Genomic DNA, 6000 nt, shown 5'->3' with positions numbered 1-6000 from the left:
ACAACCACAGACATTAATTAGACAGTAAAATAAAATGCTAGGCAAAAGACAAACAAAAAAACCCACCAATGTGTTATTACAGTACCTCGGATAAAAATTTACTAATTTGTGTGGAAAATCTCTACACAAATTTTCACTTATGTGTGCAGGTATACATATGCACACAAAAGACTTGTTATTCCAAACAATGGGCATAACAAGGTGTACATTACATAAACAAACCCAAAGCTTTTGTGAAATAGCTGGGGTGCTTTTTAAACATTTAATTTTAAAGTTACAGTGGTCATTTTTTTTCTCTAGTTCAGTACATTTCTATTGAGTCTATATCTCTGTCAATATTTTTCCTTCTAACCTGCTTATTCTTGCTTCACTAATGGGGTATAGGCAATAACAATGTACAGTCAGAAATTCTTTTCAAAGGAAAAAAGGAAGTCTTTAAGTCATAAGAACATGCTGTAAATGCATTACTTCTACTCAAAGATGGCTATTATTGTACATACTGTGAAAGATATCCTTTCCCATATGAATTGATGACACACATCTCCAACTCTGAAAATGCTCCAAATCACAAATCCTGAGTGCTAGGGATCTTAGTGGGAGATTTAATTTCATATTAAAAAAAAATAATTCCCCAAATTTTGTTAACAAATGGAATATTACTGACAGTGAAATTCACTAGAGTTCAGAAAAGTATATTGAACTAACAGAAATTAAAAGAAATCATCAGAAAGCCAACATGGCGGAATATTGGGAGAAAGTATAGCAATCTCTCTCTCTCAAAACTCTTCCAAACAGACTTAGAAAATGTGCCACAGGAAATTCTGATTGAGAAACCCAAGAAATAGTTACAGTGAGTCACTTTTCTAGTCTAGGTTGGCATAAGGAGACAGGTCAAGGAAATACTGGACAGGAATATGCACAGGGAGAATTCCAGTGTCCAAGGAATATGCCCAAGGGCAATACAGGTTGAGAGATCGATTATGAGGTATATCAAACTCTTACAGGGAGTAGGAACTAGGGCCTACTGGCAAGCAGCTTTGTTGTTCACTCCACAGTTTCAAGTCACATACCCATGGTGAATGGACGAAGGGACCTCCACCCAGAGGTGGTATTTCAGGATAAATTCTGGGCCTAGGCAAAATCTAGCCTGTGTATCTATAAAGGAGAAAGATCAGAAGCAAGTAATAGCAGCACAACTCTTATTGAAACTAGGTCACAGTTCCAGTTTTTAGCCTAGGGTTGGTTTCGCTCCTTCCCCTAAATATACATATACACATACACATACGCATACACACACACACACACACACACACACACACATACACACACCCACACACACACACACACATACCCACACACACACACACACACCCATACACGCACACACACACACACACATATATCTGCTTGGTATTTTTTTTTTGGTTAATTTCCATCACTTTTTAAAAATCTAAACTATCAACCAAACAGTAAGTGAAACCCTGATTTATAGTATTTGCAAAGGTGTAAATACTCACATTAAAAATTTAATAATTGGCTCTCTAACTTTTTGATCTGGCTCCAACACACATATGTGAATCCTACATAGGAATAATTAGCAAAGGAATCATAGACCAAAGGGAAGACTACAATTCTGTCAATCTGAACAAGCAGAGCTTTCAGTTGGCTGATACAGGTCAATTGAGTAGGAGTCTGTTTTTGCTTAGACCTAAACCCAGGTGAGGAAATTGCAAATATGAAAACAAAGGGACAATAACTATATTATACCTTTGACAAGACAATTTAAAGAGTGCTAATGGTTTGACTTTCCCTTGTCTCTTCTGTGGCTGAGAGCCTGGAGTAACACAACACGATACTTCAAGAAAGTAGCAGAAGAATTAGTTTAAGCTCTTCCTCCAAAACTACAGACAGCCTGATCAAAGTTTGAAGTGAGCAATGGGGTTGGAGGAGTGAGCAAATTAACAAAGAAAAAAAAAAGAATCCTACAATAAAAAGCTATTATTGTGACAGAAGTGTTCAAAACACTAATAGAAAGGAAGTGACTGAAGATGGAGGCTGGTAAGCAGGGACTACTGTGAGCTCCGTACCGAGTCCCTCCAAAAACCTATAAAAAATGGCTCTGAACCAACTCTAGAATGGCAGAACCCACAGAACAGCAGAGGGAAGCAGGGCTCCAGCCCAGGACAGCCTGGATGGTCTCTGGGTGAGGTCTATCCCACACAGAGCTGGGAGCTGGGAACAGAGTGGAGCAGAGCCCAGCCTGAGCAGCGCGGAACAACCAAACTTGGAGTGGGGTGGATGGGGCCCCTAGCACCCTGATTATGTGAGCTGCGGCAGTTACCAGACCCCTTGACTCACAAACACCAAAGACTGCAGAGAAGGTTAGTGGGAAAAGCTGCTGGAGTGGAATTTGCCCTGGGGGCAGTAGAGGTGGGGCAGCTACAGTTGCTGCTGCTTCCGGCCCCAGGCACACCTGGTGGGAGAAATTAAGTGGTGGATCAGAGCAGGAGTGCACAGCCGGCTAAAGATCTAAGCCCAGCCCGGGCTGGGGGTTCTTGGAGAAGGAGTAGTGCGGGTCTGACAGAGCTGGCACCTCCCCTGCAAACGTGGAACATAGAACTCGTTAGTCTACAAGCAGTCATACCCCGCTGAAAAACTCAAGGGTCAAGTTAGTTGGTTGGGAATATGGCCAGGCAGCGAAAGCACACCCAGATTCAGTCTCAGACTTTGGATTCTTTCTTTGGTGACAAAGAAGACCAAAACATACAGCCTAAAGAAGACAACAAAGTCATAGAGCCTACAACAAAAGCCTCCAGGAAAAACATGAACTGGTTCCAGGCCATGGAAGAGCTCAAAAAGGATTTGGAAAAGCAAGTTAGAGAAGTAGAGGAAAAATTGGGAAGAGAAACGAGAAGGATGTAAGAAAACCATGAAAAACAAGTCAATGACTTGCTAAAGGAGACCCAAAAAAATACTGAAAAATACACTGAAGAAAACAACACCTTAAAAAACAGACTAACTCAAATGGCAAAAGAGCTCCAAAAAGCCAATGAGGAGAAGAATGCCTTGAAAGGCAGAATTAGCCAAATGGAAAAGGAGGTCCAAAAGACCACTGAAGAAAATACTGCTTTAAAAATGAGATTGGAGCAAGTGGAAGCTAGTGACTTTATGAGAAATCAGGATATTATAAAACAGAACCAAAGGAATGAAAAAATGGAAGACAATGTGAAATATCTCCTTGGAAAAACCACTGACCTGGAAAACAGATCCAGGAGAGATCATTTCAAAATTATTGGACTGCCTGAAAGCCATGATCAAAAAAGGAGCCTAGATACCATCTTTCAAGAAATTATCAAGGAGAACTGCCCTGATATTCTAGAGCCACAGGGCAAAATAGAAATTGAAAGAATCCATCGATCGCCTTCTCAAATAGATCCCAAAAAGAAATCTCCTAGGAACAATGTTGCCAAATTCCAGAGCTCCCAGATCAAGGAGAAAATACTGCAAGCAGCCAGAAAGAAACAATTTGAGTATTGTGGAAACCCAATCAGAATAACCCAAGATCTGGCAGCTTCTACATTAAGAGATCGAAGGGCTTGGAATATGATATTCCGGAGGTCAATGGAGCTAGGATTAAAACCTAGAATCACCTACCCAGCAAAACTGAGTATCATGCTCCAAGGCAAAATATGGATTTTCAATAAAATAGAGGACTTTCAAGCTTTCTCAGTGAAAAGACCAGAACTGAATAAAAAATTTGACTTTCAAACACAAGAATCAAGAGAAGCATGAAAAGGTAATGAAGAAACAGAAATTACAAGGGACTTACTAAAGTTGAACTGTTTTGTTTACATTCCTACATGGAAAGATGACATGTATGTTTCATGAGACCTCAGTATTAGGGTAGCTGAAGGGAATATGCATATATATATGGTTATGAATATATATATATATATATATATATATAGGTGAATTTGTATGTATGTATATATCTATGTGTATATATATGTATGTATATATATGTGTGTATGTGTATGTATATATATATATGTAAAAGAGAGAGAGCAGACACAGGGTGAGTTGAAGATGAAGGGAAGATATCTAAAAGAAATAAAATGAAATTAAGGGATGAGAGAGCAACATACTGAGAGAGGGAGATAGGGAGAGATAGAATGGGATGGATTATCTTGCATAAAGGTGGAAAGAGGAAGCAGTTCTGTGGGAGGAGGGGAGAGGGCAGGTGAGGGGGGAACGAGTGAACCTTGCTCTCATCAGATTTGGCCTGAGGAGGGAATACCATGCATACTCTGTTGTGTATCTTTCCCCATAGGAAAGAAGAGGGAGGAAAATAAAAAAAAATAAAAGGGGGGCGATGATGGAGGGGAGGGCAGAAGGGGGAGAAGGTAATCAAAACAAACACTTTGGAAAGGGGATAGGGTCAAGGGAGAAAATTCAATAAAGTGGTATGGGTTGGGAAGGAGCAAAATGACGTTAGTCTTTCACAACATGAGTAGTGTGGAAGGGTTATACATAATGATACACATGTGGCCTAGGTTGAATTGCTCGACGTCTTAGGGAGGGTGGATGGGAAGGGAAGAGGGGAGAGAATTTGGAACTGAAAGTTTTTAAAACAGATGTTCAAAAACAAAAAAAAAAGTTTTTGCATGCAACTAAAAAATAAGATACACAGGCAATGGGGCATAGAAATTTATCTTGCCCTACAAGAAAGGAAGGGAATAGAGGATGAGAGGGAATGGGGGTGATAGAGGGGAGGGCTGACTGGGGAACAGGGCAACCAGAATATATGCCGTCTTGGAGTGGGGGGGAGGATAGAAATGGGGAGAAAATTTGTAATTCAAACTGTTGTGAAAATCAATACTGAAAACTAAATATGTTAAATAAATAAATTTAAATTAAAAAAAAAGAAAGGAAGTGACTCTGAAACATCTAGAAACAAAGCTTTAAATAAAAACACAGCTTGTGCACAGATAAAACTATAATTCTTGAAAGAGATGAAGTAAAAGTTTATTTAAGAAAAAAAGATTTTAAAATGTTTTAAAAGTGAAAGTGAAAAAAAGAAAGAAATGAGAACTATGAGAAAGAGAAGTGGAAAGAGAATTACCATTTAGGCACATCACTTAAACAAAAAAAAGTTCCTGAAAGTTAGACTGCACCAAAAAGAAACCAATGAGTACATAAGTCAATAAAACATATTAAAACCAAGTTTAAAAGACTGAAAAATGGAAGAAAATAAAAGATATCTTAAAGAAAAAACAACAACCTGGAAAACAGTTTATGAAGGGAAAAAAATGAGAATCACTGGTTTACCAGAAATCCATGACTGAAAAAAGACATTATATTTAAAGAAATTTTAACAGAGAACTGCCTCAATCTCTTAGATACCATTGGGAACTAGGAAATAGAAAGAGTCTACCATTCATCCCTTGAAAGAAACCTACTAAAATGAATACTCCAAAGAACTTTGCATCTAAAATCCAGAGTTTTCTTGGCTTAAAAAAATACAAGAAGCCAAAAATAAAGAATTTAGGTACAGAAGATCTATTGTAGAAATCATATATGATTTAGTAGTCACTACTCTAAAGAAGCAGAGAGGACTTTGAAATATAATATTCCAGAAGACAAGGGATATAAGTTAACAAACAAGAATAAGTTATCTAACAAAACTGAATATAATCTTCCAGGGCAAAAACAAACCTTTCATGAAATAGAGTATGTCCAAGCATTCCTGATCAAAAGACAAGAAGCTGCATGAAATCTGACATTTAAACAGAAGAGTTAAGAGAAACACAAAAAAGTAAAAGTGAATGAATCACGATAAAGCAATGAAAAAGGATAAACTGCTTACATTCTAATATAAGGAGTTAAAACATGTCTCTTCTGAACCTTGTTATCAAAGGTCAAAAGAGAGTCTAATTAATTAGAAAGCCTGGGAGTAGGTGTGCTTTGTCTTGTTCTTAGAAGGGTGGAAAGACAGGGGAA

The sequence above is a fragment of the Trichosurus vulpecula genome, chromosome 8 (assembly GCF_011100635.1).
Source record: "Trichosurus vulpecula isolate mTriVul1 chromosome 8, mTriVul1.pri, whole genome shotgun sequence".
Taxonomy (NCBI): Eukaryota; Metazoa; Chordata; class Mammalia; order Diprotodontia; family Phalangeridae; genus Trichosurus; species Trichosurus vulpecula.
Note: the sequence above shows the minus strand (reverse complement) of the source record.